At 39.9% G+C, this 22,165-nt stretch overlaps 1 protein-coding gene across 5 annotated transcripts in view; it reads left to right on the forward strand.

Moving 5' to 3' along the window:
* The window catches only part of Sesn (Sestrin), a 248,374-nt gene that overhangs the window by 165,065 nt on the left and 61,144 nt on the right, over positions 1-22,165 (forward strand). Inside the window, exon 1 of one of the 5 annotated variants that reach the window (XM_078185936.1) lies at positions 6,645-6,681. The exons of the other annotated variants lie outside the window; for them this stretch is intronic. The gene's annotated coding sequence lies outside the window, so the exon portion shown is untranslated. Of the gene's footprint in view, positions 1-6,644; positions 6,682-22,165 lie in introns of those variants that run through there. 5 annotated transcript variants of the gene reach the window in all.

Here is a 22,165-nt window from a genome sequence, read left to right on the forward strand (position 1 = left end):
TTCCAGCCTCCTTCGTCTTGGTCGACGTCGATCTTTCAACAGGAGGAACCGCTTCGCGAATCAAATGTATATTTGAAGCGTCGCATTGGTCGTGTCTGGCGCAGCACTGCCACGGTTTCTTTGAGCGACACCAAATTAAATTCTCTATCCGGTGCCGAAGCGTCGCTTATTTCGAGGACAGTAGGATTTAATATCGAGCGCGCACCGACGCTGCTAGATACCGTTGCCTGCTAAAATACTCGAAGCTGTCGTATCGCCGATGAATTTTAATATCGGTTTTGCCTCGAGGTCGGAAGACCTAGTTATGCAATAGGAAAAAGAAGACACGGCTGAATTTTAATACGGCAGTGATACTTTTCCATTCGTTCAATTTTGTTTGTCATTTTCTTCGCTCGTCGCAAGTTCGTCGATTCGAATTTCGTTCCGGAAACGAACGGAGATGTACACGAGCCGGGTCTATAGAAAACTATTTAAATAATTAATATCGCGAATAAAGGAGATTCATTCAATGGAGAATTCTACGGTTTATATACGAGCACAAATGCAACAGTATTGCTGAAATATTCTCGAGTTATGTTGCACAATAGCAGGTATAATTCACGAATAACAATCGTTTAATTCACTTACCGGACTGCAAAATGTCCGATTTCACAGTTCTTTCTTTTAAAGCTTCTGAAATTAAATTCTCTTTTAATTATAATTCAAGCGTACATAAAAATATCGAGAAATCTATATAAATACAATCTCCTTCTTGTTATAAATTAAATCAGCACATATCAATTACTTTTAGACCTCGATAGGTTAGTACCATAAAAACTAGATTATTGCGGGTACAATTTTACATTTCGGGTCTTATTCTCCTCCAACTTTTCTCTTCATCGGCTGACCCGCAAGAAGGCCAATTCCAAATGGTTGCCACGGAATCATCAAAAGCATTCTCCATACAACAGTTAAATGTCTGTTGTCTTTCTGTTTACGAGCGACTGCACGCAATTCCGCGATACAACCGCAAATGGAGTCTAAGAAGGAAGTGTATACGGACGGAGAAGCTTCTTTACGTTCAGAGCAATAACCGTGGTAGCTTCGTGGAAGTGAAACTCCGGGCAGTTCCGCGAAAATTTCGCCTATTCCGCGAGCGTTCGAAAGTCTCGTGAAAATGTATCGTGTACTTAGACTCTGGGTACAGAGTGGTAGAGGATCGGGGATAGTCTTCCAGAGGATGCGGCCTTTTTTCTGCTCCGGAACATGCGATCCACGACAATGAAGACTCGACAGCGCTTCTCTGTGACAGACTGCGCGAGTAATCACGAGACAATTAGCTAGATCAGAAATATTTCAGTGGCTTCTAAATAAGGTCTTCTATCTGATTACAGGAACTGCTACTATTTTAATATCAGTAATTGATTTTTTTATTTATAATTAACCACCGAATGTCATCGGAAGGGATAAAGAGTATTAAAAAATTATTTCTTCTTGTGTATTTCTTTTGATTAAATTGCAGTCCATTATAATGATATAATAATAATAAAATATAGTTACGACAATGGAAGTAATAAATTTAATAATAAATCATGAACGTAATTAAACGTACCATTACAATTAAAAACAAACTGATTATTATATTACCGTTCATCTGAAAGACATCATTGGGGCGATGCTTTAAATTTTTGGTTTTAAACATCAGAATACGTTCATAGTCGGGTAGCGGACTGTTTCACGAGGTGACTGGATTACTCGATTAATTTTCGTTTAGCGGAATATGCGATGGGTAACCTGGGAATCTTATTAGCGACAGTTCTAGTGGACAGTCCGCTAAGTGGACAATTCTGTGCTCCTGACTCCTGACTGCGCTGCACGTCGATGCACACGACTTCGTACGTGTTCGTGAAAGCTCGTGAACGCGAGTCAAGTACCGAGCAGCAATCTCGGCTGGCATTGCTCGCGGGAATATCGAGGTGAGCGGAGCAGACTGCTTGGAGCCAGCGCAGTCATACGAATCCCTCTTTCTCTGTCTCTCTCCGCCTCTTCGTCTCTCCTCCTCCCCCCCCCCTGCTCTCCCCGGTTCACCGCTTCGTTCACCGCACGAGTCTTCGTTCCTCTCCTCCTGTCCCTCCTTTCCTTACCGGTTTTCCTTGTGTGCTCCACCTACTTTGTCATTGTGCGTCTATTTCTTCCTCCTTTTCGGGTCTGTCTTCGGATCCCGGAGGTCGGGCTTAGAGCAGCCAAACTTGTGCTTTTACGTAATCTTATCGGCCGACGTAATAGCTGCAATCGTTAAACTCCACGTGTGGCTACCAAGGGCGTACGATTCCGCGATGCTACGAGCGTAACTTCCGTGAGAAAGACTGATTAGGAGACAATCATACGAGGGTCGTTCGAAATGCTATGATACTGGATGCGTATCTCGATGATTAATTACCGTGTAATCGAGGAACTGATAATTAAATGTAACATGTATCATTGGCTGATTGCTTATTTAAAGTCGACACAATTCAAACGGTTGATTTAGTAGCAAATTTTTATAGGAGCGTAATGGTTAGGAAAATTGACGGAGAAAATATAAAGTATGGTACCTGATCAAATATTACACTAACAAAGTAAGAGTAATATGACCAAACTCTGAGAAGCAATTGTTAATTTATGTGCAACATGATTGATAAAAAAAATACGTATTAATACTAAACATAACATGCCGAACAACAGGATCGGTTTCACATTTATTTCAAAATTAAAGTTGAAAAGAATCTTCCTTAGGCAATTATTGAAATTTTTGAATTGAAATATATGTTATAATGAAAACGACAAGATGTATCTAAGTAAATTTAGTAAGCAACACAAGTCAGAGAGACTAAAAGACTAATTGCCAAACCTTTTTGGATCATGTTATTTGAAAAAAAGTTCTATATCCCTGTTCTATATCTGCATATATATAGATCTAATTTTCGTCATTGATTCGTAAATATTAACATTAAGTTAAAAAGATATTGGATGCCGCGAGAATAAGAAGAAAACATCTCGAGAGTTGCAATGCATTCGAAGTGCAATGAAACCTTTATTATACCTTTTATTAAACCTTTATTATATATAATTCGTTTCATAATTCGCGAATGTTTTTACGCTCAATTTGGGTAATCGATGCACCATGTGGAAAATGTCGATTCGCCACGGATCGAAATTTTTCTGGCACGGATTTATCGGCGCGTTGAAAAGTCGCAGTCCCGTCGGGCGATTAAGTCCGAGCGGTATGTTTATTCTCGAAAAGTTTCGACGAGCGTAAATCAGCGCGAACGAGATGGGCGGCGTGGAAGGAAGCGGGACGGCCGCGCCGGAACGGATTCGGCTCGGTTTCGCGCCTGGTAACAGAACGAAAGACAGAACACGGAGCTAATTTTGCAGCCGCGTTCATATACGCGCAGGAGAGATACCGGGCCGACCTAAATGCATGTGCATACATCGCCGGTCGCTTGTGGAACATGTACACAATGCGCGCAACCCGTGCATAACATGAATACGGGAGTGACCGGCCTGCTCGGACGATCTTGATGCCGCGGATCGCATGACTGCCAATAAACGATCGGAGGGTACCACCCTCCCATCCGTCACTGTCGTGATTCGCGTATCGATCGATACACATTACGTAAAAAAGTATTTGAAATTTTTCATTTTAATACTCCTACTGAAATAATTTCTATACTCAACTGTCATACGATTTATCAAACATTATGTTTACGACCATTATCTGTCTCGAGCGAGTTTTGTAATTTTTCCGATAGAAGATGTCGTCAAGCAAAGAATTTCTCTCGATTTTTGCATTTCTTGCGTCGATTTCTAGTGACTCCAGGTTCATGAGACTCGTCATAACCGATGATGAAACGTGCATTTATGAATATCTGTTTATGAGTTTTTTTTTATGGAACCCGAAAACTGTGTCGAAGTTGTTGAAAAATCGAGGTCATGCTCGCTGTTTTCTTTGATTATCATAACGTTGTTAATTTGGAATTCCTCTCAGATGCACGAGTGGTCAACAAAGCCTACTATTTTAGCATAATTATTGAATTTTGCGCCAACGTATAAATCAATCCTGATCCACGACGTTTTAACAAAAAATTTAACAAATCCTACCAATCAATTACTTTCAAGACACTTTCTTGTTTGACCTAACCGAAATTAGTACATCGAAGACGACATTTCTACGTCATTACTATTTCGCAGGCGACGAAAGCAATTGTTATGAATAAATACATTAGCCTGCGTTTCATTTACAAATTCCGGGCAACGCTGCGTCCCAACGTTGATTTGTTTGTCATCTTGTTTCCTTGCTTTTTGCCAGATCCCGTGCGCCGACACCGATTTCGCAAACTCCTCGATTCACCCATTGGTCACTAGCATAATGCGCCATTCAGCCGATCCCATTCTGCGGCGCTTTTCCATCCACGCGTCGAGGTTCGTTCGACGCTAAGCGCGCATTTCTGATTTTCTTTCGCTTCTCTTCATCGTTATCCTGAAACTCCTCCTTTCGTATTCCGGGGTTCGTTAGCGGAGATTGCACGATCTTCGGTTGCCAAGTTTTCCCCCGCATTCATCATATCTATCCTAGGAATCGCTGTTTTGGTGCATGTGTCTCTATTCCTAGCCGCTTGTCTATCGAAGGTATGCTGCGTGATGTACGTGCATTAGAAATGTTATTTTCGGTGTGCACCTATGTGTTGGATTTCGTCTCCAAGGTGGTTTAATTACGTTCCCCATACGTACCACGTTCCAGAACTTCTTCGATGTTAACATCGTGTTCAGATTCCTAACGCACTCGACGATACTCAGCGCACAAAAAGATATATTTCGACATAGATTTGTTTGGTAAGTAAACAGATCTAATCTTAGAATTTTCCTCATATGTTAGTTATAAAAGCATTCTTCCACGTGTCTGCCCTACAATATCAACAATTTAATTGACGTGCAATGTGCGTATTCTTTTTAACGTGGGGAGATGATAGCCTTTTTTAGAATACTTTTCTCTTTTTTGATAAGCGCATCTGTGTGCGTCTTCTGTTTGTCAACAGGTTCGTATTAAATTAACAACAATACCCTAACCTACACCATTTGACCGCCATTGATTTCGCTGGAATATTAAGTATTGTGAAATCACATAGTGAAATCACCGACCTTTCATTGACACTCATTTGACGAACATTGACTTTGCGTATGGATGACAGTTATTCAGTACTATTGACAAGTAAACATTATATCAATGTCAGTGAAACGGGTTTCAATTAAAAAGAGTCAGAGATTCCATTATGTTGGTTAAATAATGGCATGGTAGGTCATTATCGGTGAAATGATTGTCCTATCAGTACAATACTCCATAATCAATCAAGATCTCTCTTGTAAATGCTAATAAAAATAATCCGGCTTTAGAAGAAAGTTATTTAACCATTATACAACATGCAGAATGGTTCTATTATTTGTATCTTTGTAACAGTTGCCAAAGTCGTATACGTGTGCAAACATCTACGCATATCTCCTAAAAAGTTTCTATTGTTAAACAGTCTCGAGTGAGAATAACAATTTTCGCATTATGTATGCAAACTGTCAAAGTATAGCAACAAACCGAGATTGTTAACAGCGTGTCAGTATTCGAGATTTTGGGCCCCGGTCGAGTTGGGAAAATTCGAGATCGCAAAATCCCGTAAGTCTTTTAGTTGCTACGAAAGTAGTGTATCTCCGGAAGGCATCCATTTTTGAGAGATTCCTTCTGCGTTTTCCCGCGAAGTTTGCAACACGTGTTCACATACGAGTTTCCTCGTTTCAGCTTGCATACCTCGTCTACGCTCGGAACGCCGAGAGTTCTTTGTATTTGAATGAGTTATGCAGGCCGGTGGCATATAGGCACCGCATGGAAATCTAAACTTTCGGTGTCTCGAACGTAACCAGGGAATTCATGTTCCGTTCGGCGACCTCGATGAATATTTTTATGAGGTCCGCAGATCCGCTGACTACAGGTGCGCGACAGAATTACATTTCGTAACGCAACCTCAATGATAACGGCGGTGCATTGTTTTCTGCGTAAACGATCTGTCTCCATTTCATCCGTAGCTTGACTCACTTGCGGTCTTTACCTTTCACTCGTTAACGCATTGATAGGCGAACCAACCATTGTACAAATTCTATAGAATTGGAGTAATTTAATGCACATTCAGTTTAACAGAAATTTAAAAGTTTCAATCCATCCCAGGGATTATTTTTCAGCTCTCTTGCATTTTACAAGGCTTAATTCAATTCATGTTATTCCATTTTATACTGCGAGGAAAATAATTGTTATTATTTATCACTTTCATCTAGAAGCTAGTTTAGAAGCCAAGATTTCGAATGACAACACAACATAAACATACAGGTCACAGTAATGCATACATAAATCGCGAGATATTAAACGTTTGCTTATCTGATATACTAGAACAGATTGACTTATGCTGAACACTTAACATAAAAAGCCAAGTAAACGAACATTTGCCAACTAATGGTACGGAGGAATGAAATTTAATACGTTTCGTTAAAAATATAGGATATAATTCATATATTAATCAAATATATTACTGTTAATTTCTTACTAATAAAATGTGCAATTTTGTTTGTTACAGGTAAGAACACCGAATAGCAGTTTAGACCAAAAACTACAAGTGTCCGTGTGTAAGTAAAACTGACATATAGTAGGCTGGAAACTATGAAACGGGCGTTTCTGTTTAGTCTATGTTCAGCTGCGACGCCCGTTTCATAGTTTCCAACCTAATACAATGCAAAATTTCTACAACAGAATTGTTCATATTCTGTCATCCATTCTTACGTATTAAAATATCGAATACATAAAATTACGCAACCCTGGTGAATGAAATCAAACAAATATTCGGATCTAATTAATCGAATGAGGTAAAAGAACCATCCATCATTGCGAGGAACACCATGTTTCTACTTCATTGAACAAGCACTTTCAATTTCTACGGACTTGAAAATGATGATGTCCAATTCAAAATCTCTATGCAAGCAAGATAGTTTAGCGAAACCTGGCGCAACAATTCACGCTAAACGTGGGCGGACCGCGCGAGCAACGTTCGTCAGGATCTACCAAAGCTTGGCAGCGAACGGCAAACAACAGATGGTAGACAGCAAATGTTTTCGGCACATTCTTGCTCGAATTCCTGACCGAGGTTATACATACATAAATGCCCCACCAGCCGGACTTTTTAAAAATGACAGAAACCCCGCCGCTCGTGAACTCCCTCGCTCCATTTAATCGCGGTAAAAGCAGTTGCCGCGTTTAAAACAGACGGCCGGGCGAAAATTTTAGCCGCGTCTCGTAACCGTTTTTTTTTTTCGTGCTAAAAGCGACTCTCCGTGGGCGTTACCCGCTTTACATTCCATATTTAACCGGTCCCTATATTTCCACTTTCGGACAGATTTCGTGGCCGAGTTAATTTCCAAGCCATCCTCCCTTTCTATCGATTCAAGTGCGTCCTTTGCGGACGAGGATTTCCTAATCCGGTTAAAGAAATCCAGAAACAGTTAAATTGCTTGTTTGTAAATATCTGAACTCGTAGAAACTGGCCTTGGGATGCTAAGCGCTATATCCTGGAACTTGTACAATAATTTAACTTACGTTGAATTTTTTCATTGAAAAATGTATGGTAGAAATGTGCATATACGAGCTTCCTCCAGCTCGAAAACAACGTAATTGCAATAACTTGGAAGAAAATTAGGTAAATACTACACACTGAGGAATATAATTATTTTATAACAATTGATAATCATTTATAATACTTTAATTTCCATAGATGGCGCAAGCAATAGTTACACGTTGATTGTATGCGTCCTAAACGCGTATCATTTATTTTGTTAGTAAAATCGATAGCCACTGCTAACGAGAGCAATTAATTTTCCATTGGTACGATCCTTAAATTTATACTGTCATCTATGTATAGTTCGGTTACGATGTATTATTCGTTCACCGACTATTATCTCTCGGAGATCGTTCCTATGACAGCCGAAGTGTTCGACCGCGCGATGTGCCAGCATGGAAAGCTGATTTATTGATGTTTTATGATTTGATTGAATTCAGGTGAATTTGCGCCAGGTTCGTAATGTTATTTACGATCCGCAGGGATAATTGCAGGCGTGCCGAGCGGCATAAATTACAAGTAACAATACACGGAACGCGGCAATGGTGCTTTACGAACATTAAAGATCGCTCGAAGCAAAGCAAACGGAACAATCCCGGTTGGATTATAAAGAATAACAGTGCGATGGTAATTACACGTTACCAGCCATTCGCGGGCCGGTAGCGCAAATAATGGCGGCTAAGTAAAGGTTCAATGGGATTACCGAACCCGTCTCAATAAATAATTTCCTCCAGAATCGGCCTGCTCTATCGCACGAAAGGAAAGAACCGTTGAGAACCGGCACGTTACTTTATCCATCGAGAGTATGTTAATCGGACGGCGCGATTGCTCATTATTTTACTTGCCCATTGTATACAAATGCTGGAGACGGCGAGATTTGCCGGCGTTTCTTTCTACGTGTTAATAAAATGCAGAAAATTCACGTGAGTTGCGTGACAGCGATCTCTATTTTTAGCCGCTGCATTGTTCGCGAGTTATTAAGGAAAAACAGTGACCAATGAGAGGCCAGGTCAGTTAGCGCGAGGCGGCCGAGCCTTCCTCTTCTTTGTGCTTCGTTCGTTCATTGACTCGGCCGCTTCGCGTCGGCCGAGCTCGCCTTTCATTGGTCACTGTATATTGTTAATAACTCGTAAACAAAGCCGCTGATTGCATTTTCGCTAAGGAAAAAGTTACTTCGAAAGGCCTCAGAAATCTCCCGTTTCTCTGAAATACGTATTATTGCATGACCCTCCCACCTCTCTAAATTTATGTCAACAAATGTGCTCCATCAAGTAGCCATAACATCGAGACGCTCGGTACCGCCTGGGGTTTGCCTGTCAACAAGAGCTACAGCCTTAAAAAGCTACGCGAACCCCTAACCCTACCATAAAATAAACGAAATCGGAGAAGCACCTGTCTTCGGTTTCTTAAAAAAAAAAACAAGTTGTCGCTAGCACGTGCGATGGTACGAATTCGATATCCTTAGTTGGAACGACTGAAGTATGTGATATTTTTCTAAAAACTACCGCCTCTCAAAGTTGCATCAAAATCGGCGTGCACGAAGTAAAAGTGAAAGTAGAAAAGGAAAACGATGATCGATCGTTGTCAATGATTGGCATTCCGATTTGTATTTTAAATAACCTCGCAATCTACGCTGTCGTAGCCGGCGTGACAGTGACTAATTAAATGACTGTGGAAAAAAGTTTTCTGGTCGGTGCACGTGCGCGCGCTCGATCGCAGGCAATGGAAAACTTCGCCGCCGCGCCGCCTAGTCTCGAATTCCAAATCGTCTGGCTGTTTTCGACCGACAACACCGTAGTCTTTAATAATTCAACGATACTTTATTTACTTCGTGGTTCTCACACGGCTCGATTCTAAACATTTCGGAATCAGAATTAGTGTTCGTCATGGAATAATTCATGCCAGTGTCTGCCGCGACAAGTGTGTCGACCAGATCTTAAGATAATGTTTCAGCCGCTGTTGCGATTTAACCCTTTCAACTCGAAGCCATTTTAATTATAAATCTAATATAATTGCTCTGGCTTGTATTATTTCATTGTATGCGACAAAGTGTATTTTATACATATGAAATTGATTCTTGCGACTCGTACCAACAGTTTCACTGTCAACAATTTTTTAAAATCTAAACTATATTGATATACAAATTATTTTAGAACGTGATAGAATGATTTCAGTGGTGCCAGAGAGTCACCACTCGATTGCAAAGGGTTAATAGCTACAGTGTACTTCTCCTAGATCGGATCTTGATCTTTCTATGTATAAATATTTACACGACCATATGGGCTGGGTACAGAAGGGTTATTTTCATCGAAAATTTAATCGGCCTTTTTATATCACGGTTAATTCGTTTCGTGTTGTATCGTAAACGCGTTAAAAAAAATAAGCGCAGAATGGCTGGGGGATGGGGGCGATGGGGTTCCAAGGGTGTTTGACAAAATTGATCGGCTACGATGCGAAAGGTCGTGGATCCGAGTCCCGTGAACGGTTCCCACTTTTTCCCCAAGAGTTTCCCACCATTCTCGTATGTACGAGGTGAACGTCCTGCTTGTGTAAATCAAAATTATAGTGCGCGATGAAAATATTTCCTCTCCCAATATCAGCTGTGTTAGAAAATGATCGTGTTATAAGAATACCGTGCTATAAAATGGTCTCGATATTTTCACGCCGCGTTATATCAAAATCATGTTCCCGAAGTAGGGTAACGGATTCGATTGCGGTGAAGTGACGCGTAGATTTTTAATTATTATATAGACCGGCGCGTCTCAAAGTCCGCCGTAGCCGAGGAATTAACGAAACAAAGATTTTCAATTATGGAGACTTCGGTCGCAATGTGTGCAAATAAATAGTCATTCATTGAAATGCAACATTGACCACGGTCATCGGTCTCTCACTCTTATTATACATTTTAATATTGTTTAATTACGCTGGAGTCGAACCGTAACGGGAACGCTAATAAATTTGCATTAATTGCGCTACCGGTGTTGCGAAGTTTAATCGAATTTCAAGCGCTCAGAGAAACGTCTTGTGAAGGCGCGAACGTTTTTTATTGTTCAAATAGAGATCGATGGAAACGCTGCTGTTATCGTCCATCGTCAAGCATCGTACGCTTTTGGCTCGGCAATCGCGCGAAATACGAAATGGGTTTCGTCAGAGAAAGCACAGAAGAAGAAAAAGAGTCGTGACGCATTCGATTGCATCAGTATTTTATAGACGATCTGCGATAACGATGACTCAGTCCAGGGATTTATCTTGGCCTTGGAATTTCATGGAATCTTTTGCGAAAATGATTTCGCTAATGTAAAGCAAAAGATGAAACATACTTTTGAGATAACTAGTCTCATTCATCTTTCCGTCAACTGTTATGCGACCTTAAAAAAGTAATTCCGATTGAAAGGTATCGTGACATTTTTATGATTGACTGTAATTCTTAAAAAAAAAAACACTTGGTCTTGCGTAAGTTCAAATTTTCTTTTATCATTACTTTTTCACAGAAATGAATTTTTCCTAATAATTTTACTCATAGAAAACATTAAATTATATAAAAACAATGAAACAATAATAACATTCCTTTTAGTACCTAAAATGAACACAGCAGTTGTGTTTGATGCAAAGAAAAGCTGTAAAAAAATAAAAAGTCCAAACGAGGTATAATTCACATGATGCAACACAGTAGATATGTATATGTGTATAAGTCGATCGATAAGGCAACTGAAGCCCTCGAATAAACCTAGCAAGCACAAGGTTACGGCTTGGTGAACACTGCAGTTCACAATTTGCCAGCGGTGCTGGGTCATTTATAACAATAAAACCTTTTATTTCTTTTTTTATTAACTTGATACAAGCTAAACACTAATTTAGCTTGTATCAAATGTGACTCGGCACCACTTTCCGACTGTTAACCCTTTGCACTCGAATGGTGACTCTGAGGCACCACTAAAATTATTCTATTACGTTCCAAAATAATTTTTATAACAATAATTTTTAGATTTGAAAAATTGTTGAGCGGTGAAACTGTTGCCACGAGTAGCAAAAATCAATTTCGTACGCATAAAAGTGCGCTTTATTCCATAGAATAGAAATACTATGAGTCAGGAATATTATTTCATATTTACAGTTAAAATGGCTTCGAGTGCAAAGGGTTAAATATGTCTCAGCTATGAACGGATCGGCACGAACAAGTGATAGAAAAATGAAGACAATGAAAAGAACGTTGTAACTAAATTCAGTAGCATTTAACGAATGATAGATTGAGACGAGCACAGAGCCGACGTAAGCGACAATAATGCTACAAATCATTTTATCGAGATTGCAACCTCGATTCTTGGACGCTTGATGGAAAAATAAAGAAATCGCCGGGCGAAGGTAGACGTTTCCAACCTTCCTTATGCATCCTTGGCTCCTTAGTAAAGGCGCAGGGGGCGTTTATATATAGCGCAGCAAAGGATCTCTCCTCAAGGAATCGTCCAGCTGGGTTTCCCGAGTACAAAAGCCTGCTGGAATTTTCCGAGATTGGAGTAGAAATTAACCTGGTAAGGCGATCCAGGGGAGTGAAACACGTTTTTCTTGGCCAACCTTTTCTCGACCGTACGAAACCTTTTCCATTCCATCGCACGGGAATGTTTTTCACGCGCTCGAAGCTGAAACGTCTTACCAAAGCTTCGTCTTACCTTGATCACAGGTTTGATTGCAGCTTCTTTTAGCCCTTTGATCTCGAGCGTAACCAACTATTTACTGATTTTCTTAAATGAATATTTTTAATCCTGGAGGTATGACAATTGCCAGTAGTTTTGTAACAAATTATGTTCGTTGAAGTGAACAATTTTAGTGTTCGCAAAATTGAACCCTGCCCGCTGGAGAAAACGCAAGCTCGTCGATCGACAAAACGCAAGAGCATAAAAGTTGATCAATGTTTATTTAGCGCCGGTGTCCCTCTGATTTTGCATTTTTGCTGAAGAACGGAAGAAGCCCGAGACGTCCTTAAATCAACGTCCGGATCAGTTCACGAGAAAGGTCTGGGAACGATAACGGCCACGAGGATCCCTGGAAGAGCTTTTCACCATTACCGAGACTCTCGACTTTTGCGGGAAACGAGCTCTCGTACGGTTACAGAGACTTTATCTCGCAAAGGAAAATAATGTAAGAGGAAATGGAGCTTCTACCGATCGTCGTTGACGTGACTTATTCCCTCTCGTTTCCCCTACTATGCAGAAGTGTTTCGCAACAGTATGAAACAGTGTATTTCCCCAACGATGGCACGGGTAATTATGTGCATACCTAATCATCTAATTTCATTGTTATACGCAACATTTTGACACACGTGCCATCCAGGTCTTAATACGACTAACGTACATTATCATTTTAGAACAATAACAAGATCTACTTAAATTTAATAGATGCTTGAATGAAGTGTTAATCAATCAAGGTTCTCGTAGAAACATTTTTATGATACCAGTGATTGCAAATGAAATATCATTTTTCCTGATTCGGTGTCATCTGTTGCTAGCGAAATAATAAGCTCAATTAAATTTCGTGTATTTATTATACTACAGTTAGTCGATAAATTCGAGCAGACAAGAATTTTCGATACTATTTCTTGTACCTATTATGTGCACGACTCTATAAATATTCTTTAAGGAATAAAAAGTGGCACGTTTTAAAAATATGTGGCCTCGATATTAGGCTCAAGAAAGTGAAATGGTGATGCATCCTACATCACTCATGCATAAAATGCGTTTTTGCGCGATGAATGATTGAACCGTTTATTTAAATAATTGAATTAAGTGAATCACTATACACATGAGACTGCCGTTTTCTGAAGCTTGATGAAGACGAGACGTTGCAGGTAAATGGGAACAGTGAATCGTGATGCAACGAAGTAGCGGAATTAAACTAGCAGCGAATGTAGCGTTTTACAGGCGGCTTTCGACTTTCGCACAATTCGCTAAAATTCAACTTTGTAAGCCTTTGCGGCTTTAACAATAAGTCTTTTAATAAGCCTTTCGAATGTTCCGTATGAGTGGACATCGTGAGTCGAGCAGGCTAATATTATAACTCCCAGAGGGCATCAGACATTAACCATCATATTACAATGTAGTTCCGATTGCAAGGTCAATACTTTCACAATTAAAAATATGAACGAAGCCTCTATGCATCTAGACAAATTTTTAACTATTATGGAAGAATGCGATCCCAATGGAGAACCTATATCTCAAGTACGTAGGGCAATAGAAAAAGACACTGCGTGTTATAGACATCATTATCCCAAAAAGAAAAAAAGGAGGTACTCAACTAACTCTTGACAAGTTTATAAAGAAAACACCCAAAAGCCAAATAAATAAATACTTCAAAACCCCGTTTTTGGTGCATATTTGTTACATCCCTCTACTTTCGACATTTAACATTCACATACACTTTCAGAAACCAATTGTGCACGAAGGTCGAGGGCCCACTGTATAGTGTGCAGGAAAAATACTGGGGAATGTGTTTAGAGATCTTTAGGTCGTATGGAAAAAAAAGTGGACGGACCAGAAGATGTTCCTAGCGTTCCACAGAAACTCATCGTTGGTGAAAGTTCCTATCAAAGTGACAAACGCATGTAGGTCACCCAGTATATTTGGCCCTAACAAATTAATCACGGTGGTAATCGTACATCGCGACGAGCAACAATGGCATCGAAGATCAAGAGCCGAAACTGCTTGTCCTTTCATCGTCCATGCCACGTGGACACAATTGCCTGATAATTTTATTATTATTGTATCCTCGTCTCGGTTTGGCGAGGCCTGGACACCGAGCACAAGACCGGTTTCGCAAAGTGACTTCAACGCCTCGCTCGTAATCTGGGATCACGGCTACTGATTCGAGCTTCGAGTAGCTGGTGGTCCACGTGAACACGCTTGCTTCTGTAGCCTCATCGTTAGATATTCCCACAATTTTAATTCATATTTTACTGGCGGTCACGATATTCGATATTTTTGAACGTGTAGCGGGCAAATCCAATTATGTTATAGATTTGAACAAATTTAACACCAAGAATTTTATACATTTATAGCGAAACTAAGTAACTAAAATATAGAATTATTATGACATAAGAAGTATTTGATAATATTGTTACATTATTTTTAACTTACCTACGTTATTAGAAGAAATTGTGTATTCTGGTTTCATTTCTGTTCCTTACAATCATAGAAAATTTATATTTATTTATTTCTATCTTCCGTTATTTTAGAATAAATTTAAGACAACGATTTCATCAATACCTATAGAATAACCTTCGTAACAACAAAGCAGAGGCACAAGCGTCTAAAGTGCTCCTAGCCGAAAATGTCGACCACGTGGGAGAGAGATGGTGACGACAGTCAGGAGGCATTGTCTGTTTATAATCGGCCGAACTCGAGTCCCCCGTTTCGTGGAAATTGGGGCTAACAGAAAGGGATCATTTCTACTAATAAGGGAAACGCGTACACGTGACTGGTGTCAGTTAATCGTGATGGTTTTGTTCCACGGTACGCAAGCGTCTCCCTCCGATGAGGCACTAATTTTGCCGGGCTGTCAGTCGGTAAGGTTTATTTCTGCGACACATATTGTGAGATCGGAAACGGGAGACTGGAGCTGGGCAGGCCGCGCTCCTGCTGGGCAAGAACGATGAACCTATAAAGGGAAAGGGATTTGCGAGAACCCTCGAGAGAGAGAGAGAGAGAGGACGCGGTCCCAAGTGGGAGCAAGGAAGAGGGTGGTCGCTAACCCGGTGATTTGAATGCGTTGAAAGGAATCAATAGTTGTGACGGGATTTCAACGTGTACACCGGATCCTCGAGCGTCTCGTTCTTGGCAAATCTTTGGTATTACTGTGAACGCAAGATCGGCTGTCTAATGGCCGCATGATTGCGGCGTTACACGCCCAACCCATGATAATGTTGTTATTTTTGCTGCGAGTGCGTGCTCGGTGTCTCGTTTAATGGGCCGCTGTCACGGTCCGATGATTAATTGACGCTATTTTAAAGCGATGTCGTTAGTCATACTAGTAGTCTTGTAATTGTCTTGGAAGGACTGGACACGCGGGAAATCGGTGCTTTGATTACGAAATGCAGAAGTTGGTCTATTAATCGCAGGGAACTTAAACGAGAGAGACTGTTTTCAGATAGCTCTCATTCCAATTGTTTTGCGGTGGTAATTATCGAATACTTGTTTTCGATCGGTGTACGTTGTTCGTTCGTTGAAGTGTGTAGCATGAGTCATAAGGTGGAGCGAAGAAGAATCGTAGGATGAAGTTACGTTACGTGTATGAATACGTTTAGTTACCTTCCTTTACCTGTTTCTCTATTCGGTCGCGGAAATAATACCTTGTGTCGTCATCAGTTATTGCAGTTCTTCGGAATAAGTTTATGTGGCAGTCTCATTGTCCCATTATATTCCAGAACATAAAAACCACACACTGTTAATGAATAGAAGCCTTATATTAACATCCATTATAATATCTATTCATTTTTCGAACGTTAAGAACAAAAGATACCACCTGACATCTTTCATATTTTAATTTGTACAGTTTACCTTTTTTCTATAGTTCAATTTGCATAAAATGTGTTAGCAGTTAATTAAAGCACTAAAATCTATTTATTCTACATCATAAACAAGGAATATTTAACGATGACCTGTTACCTGGATTAAAAACCGAGTAATAAAAATCGGATAGCAACAGATGTTGCTTCGAAATTCGATAGAATCCTTCGCAATGATTTTGCAAACGTCACAATGATTGCGCGCTCGGGCGTGCGAATTTCTCCGGAAGAAAACAGCGGGTAACAAATTGTCGATCAACTTTGTTATGACTCGCAGCAACCGCGTAGGTAACCCTCTCGCAGCTACATGCCCGCCGGAGAATGAGAGGAAAAAAAAAACTACATTTCAATTTGAATCGCGCGTCACCCTCTCCCCACAACAATAGGTCGCTCTTTGAATCCATGAGAAGAGGGGAAGATCGGAAGGGGGGATAATCACCCCACGAGCAAATATGGGTCATGATAGAAGCGTCGGATAAGTTGTATGTGACTGACCATGCAAACGAAGAATAGAGCCACTGGTGCAAATATTTTTTAAGTTGCAAAATAAGTTCTGCGTTAAAAAATCGGCCCTGAGAATTTTTATTGACAAACAGATCTTTTCGATCTTTGTTGTTTCTCTATCTCGCAATTTACGCTTATCTTTTATAGAACGCGATAAAGAGGTTTGAATAATGTTCGTTTAATTTAAACAAATTACAATTAAAGCGATCGTGCAAATACATTCAGGATAGAAAGATGATAGACGGTTAAGAGGCAACATTGTAGCATTTATGGAATACTAGCGTCGTTTTGCTCCGCGGTTGCTACGATTCAATGATCGGCAAAAGCTCGCGATCATTATCCATCGAATCCTCCGTAAAAATGTACAATTACGGCCGATTCTGTCTATCTATAATCTTGCATAGTCTATTTACGGTAGCTGATGAAACTCATTTCCGTGTTGCATCAGGCAACCGATAACCGGCTTTGTTGTTTACCGATCGTCGATAATTATGCTGTGTTTCTCTCTTTCCCTCGATCTTCGCCACCTCCCCTCCCAGGCACCGTGAGCTACAAAGTCAAATCTCTCTTGTGAAAACACAGATACCCTCGATTGCCAACCAAAGAACCCCGCTCTTCCGTTGCAACGGTCGAAGGAGTTGCACAGACCGTTCCATTCAGCTTTTCAGAGGATCATATTTCTCATCCAAACAACTTATCCCGGCTAACGTTGACAGAATTGTTGAAAGAACTATAAATAGGTTGCAATGAGTTATATTTCAAAGTTTGTAGATTACGAATCTTATCGCCACGAACTAAACAGATGAAACCAGACACAAAACAGTTTAGGTTGTGTTTATTTTCAGTCGAAATACGAAATGAGTCGATATGTTGCTATCCGTCCTGAGTCAACAAAGTAGATTGAGATCTGTATGTCTTAGGTCATTGTGTGTCACGCGTAATGAGAATCCATTGAAAAGATGTATTTTGACGTTCTTCGATATTTCTGAAAATAAATTATGAGAAATTTAAGATATAAAATAACTTACTGCAAAATAAATATTTTTTGGGGGAGCTATTTTGGTATCTCTTTCTTTCTATAATATCTTTAGCTTAATGGAAATAATATATTGGCAGCTATGTACTTCTGGTTCATTTAACGTCGTCACTTCAATTATTTTTATTAGTGGGTAGTGTATATTTTTATTACAAAATTGGTTTAAATAAGGGCCCCATAATTATCCGCAGAAACGTGTTTGCAGTATCAATAATTCTGAAATGAAGAATCTTAATATTTACAGGTTTGGTTGTGCTAAACTCAAAGATCTCTATCATATTCAATTTTACTTGTGTCTGTGAAACAATTTCATTTCTCTCTCGGTTTCTTAGGAACAGTAAAATACAGTCAACTACGATAGCAGCAGAAGATATGAAAATTCTCCGCTATCAGAGTGCCAATGTTCAGGAACGTCTTCGACGCATGCATCCGCGAAACGTGGCTAGTTGAGGCCACAAGCACGAGATACCGTATTAACATCCCTTCTAGTCGTAACAGCTAATCTCTGCAGGCGCGTGACTGCTAGCCGCCAGCCGTCAGCTTCCTGTTTATAAACAATTTGCTCGTGTCTTTAATTTTCTTTACGGGCATCCCCGGCACGAGCGATACCCCGAGCCAGTCACAATCCAGCTGAATCCGGTTGGTTCGTAAGCGTCCTTTTATGCTTATACTGTGGCGTTCTAATACAATATCGACCCCCTTCCCATCCCCAGCCACCCTCCGAACCCCGCCGCGATATAAAGTGGCGGAAACGTAGGGTGCTCGCTTATTCGCCTCAACTACTCGATTTATTCTCTCGCCATCAACTGCCACGAATCGCCGGTTATCACGGAAATCGCATTTTCACTGGAACCTCCGTTCACCCTCCCCGAGCTGGGGGTGGGGTGGGGGGGGGGGGGTAGAAACCGTGCTCGTGATATTTTCGCGCTAATCGAATGAGTGTTGCATCGAATAACCGATTACGAGTAGCTGATGAGGATGATCTCTGGAACGTTGCGCAATAATGTCGTTTAAACGAATCGATTTATTTTGTTATTTGTTCACGGAGAAAATGGCTAAAGGTCGTTATTAAATGTTAGTTACAGTCAGCCACGAAAGTATGAAATACCTGTAAAAATTAACTGGAAAAAAATAACTGGAAAATTCCTTTGTCTCCTAAGAAACTAGTGCAATCGAAAAAGTTCTAATCATAATAATTGTAATGAGAATGGTACGTCAAGGGGTTAATGTAGAATGACTTTTCCGTATTTGGAGTAAACGATCTAAAAGATCCTGGATAATCTAGATTCCACTGCAGAATTTTTTTGGTTGATACTCGCGCAACGGAGTTAATCGAACTTATGTTTTTCGCTAAGTACTAGAATAAATGGAGAATCTGCAGTCTTACCGTTTATACGTGCAAAAAACATACGTTCAGAAGTTTCTGCTGAATACGCGTTTTCGGTATCTTTTCTTCCTTCCTCTTTCTCATTATCTAATCCTACACGCAACCAATTACGCCTTCGTTTGATCCGCTTTTACGTTTCGCGCACGATAACATTATCGAGTATTTTCACCCTTGCACGATAAATACTGAATCATTTTAACTCGGCCGGGGTTTTTGCTCTTATCGATTTCTGCGGTTATGCATATGCATTTCGTAATACAATAAAAATTAAAACGAGCAAGAAAACTCGGAGTTTACAAAACTTGGACCAGAAGTGATTACGAAAGAACAAGAATAGACAGAAACACGAATTAATTAACAAAACTACTACATTGGAAAATCAAACGCGTAGAATATTCGTAAAGCTGTTATTTATGTTACTATCATAATTAATGTAGAGCAGATCATTATAGTTTAATGTAGTACAGTTCTTACTTTCTAGATTAGATTTACAACTAGCCTGATTAGGTCATTAATATTTCCATTTTAATTCATTATTCATGACCTCTATGAAAATCCTTAAAATTTGATCAAATATTGACTTGAAACAATGACAGATGGTTTTTGATGTTAAAGTGGATGTTATTTGTTTTTCATTGTTCACTATTTTAAAGATTGTTCTAACGTCCAACGATATTGTTTTAACCCTCTACGTATAATTGTTTTCTAATTTTTCCATTATGGTCAAAGAAGATATGCGTCTCAATTTTCAAATGTTACCTTTCACCCTTTTTAAAAATTTAAAATTCGCTATTAATTTATACATTAAGATTGTTTCTGCATTTACTGATTTCAAGCTACATAAATTATTTCAACTTCATACAACAACGTCAAACTAGAATAGAAGGGTTGAAGATAAATATACTGAACAATACGAATAAGATGACAAACGGTCGACGAGTTTACAATACGAGAGCCTAACGTCTCCCGAAAGCTCATCGAATTAGGCGATCAATAGATACGCTTAATGAACCCGAAAAATCTGTGTCATAGCGCGCGCGTTGTCCTCGGAGCGGGTTATCCCGTGCTGCCGTGAAGAAAATGTGTCCGCCAGTCTTACAGTCACTCTTTTTGAGGACCATAAAGGCCTGTCGTGAACCCGATGCGTTCCGTTCCTTTCGGGCCGTCACGTCGAGGTATTATTACTCATGAGTCGCGCGCAATTTCAACGGTGCCTCGTCCTTCGCCGAAGACCTTTTATTATACCGTTGACACATGGCCCACAATCACTTTCGCACCCTTCTGACGTCCGTGACTTTGTAGTCGAAGGACGCGGACGGGTAACCTCTGTTTGCGAGTTACCCGAACCCGGCCCGTTTTCACCGGCGTCTATCGATTTATCGAGGTAGAAATTTGTACAAGCGATTTGTGTTTAGCGTCGATTACTACCTTTCAACCTCCTCACCCCGGACACAATGTACAATGGATGCGACACATTAAAGAGAGACGCGTTTCCCACATTGATAATCGTGTTACTTAGTTACCGGGAATGTTGCCTCGAGGTTTTGTTACCTTAATTATGTATATTATTTGTTATATTTTGTTATGTTATATTTGTTATATTAATTGTAAATATTTTTCCTTATTTAATCATTTTAGTAAATCCTACACAATATGAATTATAATTACATTGACACAGTCTGATTATAATTATATTGTGCATTTTACGCATTTATGGTTAAATTGAGTTGTTATAATATAAAATAGTAGAAACATTATGAGAACTTTAAAAAGTTAACTATCTTTAAGTCTTTAAAATAATTAAGAAAAGAAAGAACTTGCTATTTAGCTTGTGTTTTTTACTATTGATGCAGACAACTGTTGTTTGGCATGAAAATTCACGGTCTAGTTATAATTGAACTGTATGTATATACGATCTTCACGGAATATTAGCTGATTTTAACGCTCGAACGGTAGACCTTTCTGACGAAAATATAACTGAATATCCTTAGATCATTTACATCTATCGATTTTTTAGGACAACCATTCTCACGGTCTAATGCACCACTAGTTTTTCTTTTTTAATTCGAACGTATGTTACAAATAGGCTGCGAAAATTCACACGAATTCCCACCTTTGTAGATCATTCTATAATAGTCGCAATTAAGAGAACTTTAATTAGTAGATTTAGTGTTAAATAGTAATATAATAAAATATCATAACCGCCGTACTTTAATTACCATAATTGCCGTACTTAAACGGGTCAGACTCGTGGTGGAGATTTCTATTAAATATAATTGTTATTCCGTTCTTTTAAGTTGGAATAAAATTCTGTCGCCTTGTGATCAATATTTAATTGTTCTAGTAAACGTAGACATACAATAAATATAAATTTCCTTTTTCTCCTAAGAAATAATTACAATCGAAAAGGCGTTTACCATTATAACTATGAAAAAAAAATGATACGGCAAGGGGTTAAAACTAATGAGTCGCAAAAATTATAATATCATGAACGAATAAGTATAACGAAGACCATATTTGCCTGCTAATTTCAAATCGCAATCCGATAACGCCACTTTCGTTCGCCGTTTGCACAATTTTCATTCCCCGTTTGCGCGGCCGAGGTTTTCGTTCGGCGTCTCGCGCGTTTAATATTTGTCTCGGGACAATCGTTTTCTTATCCCGGTCGCGTCGTTATCGCCGTATCTTGTTCTTCGGCAACAAAAGCCGAAGAGAACACGCGCGGCTATTGTCGCCGCGGGAGTTCCGCAAACGGAAACGCCGAGCGGTTCCCACGGCCGCCGCGTTCGCGGGGACGAATAAAATTCATCGAATTACATCGTATCGCGTTGTGATCAGTCGATGGCGGGAGCGCCACCCCTTGGTTCCTTTTGTCGGCCAAGACGCCGAACGGAGGCGCGCACCCTTAGCCGTGGCTAGCGACTTTTATGCGGCAGTAAATTAAGGAGAGCTTTCGCTGGAAACGCCGGGGAAACTGCCGCGACGGTGGTGAAAAAGTTGGCGGGCGAGGGCATAAAATT

The sequence above is a fragment of the Augochlora pura genome, chromosome 1 (assembly GCF_028453695.1).
Source record: "Augochlora pura isolate Apur16 chromosome 1, APUR_v2.2.1, whole genome shotgun sequence".
In the NCBI taxonomy this organism is placed as follows: Eukaryota; Metazoa; Arthropoda; class Insecta; order Hymenoptera; family Halictidae; genus Augochlora; species Augochlora pura.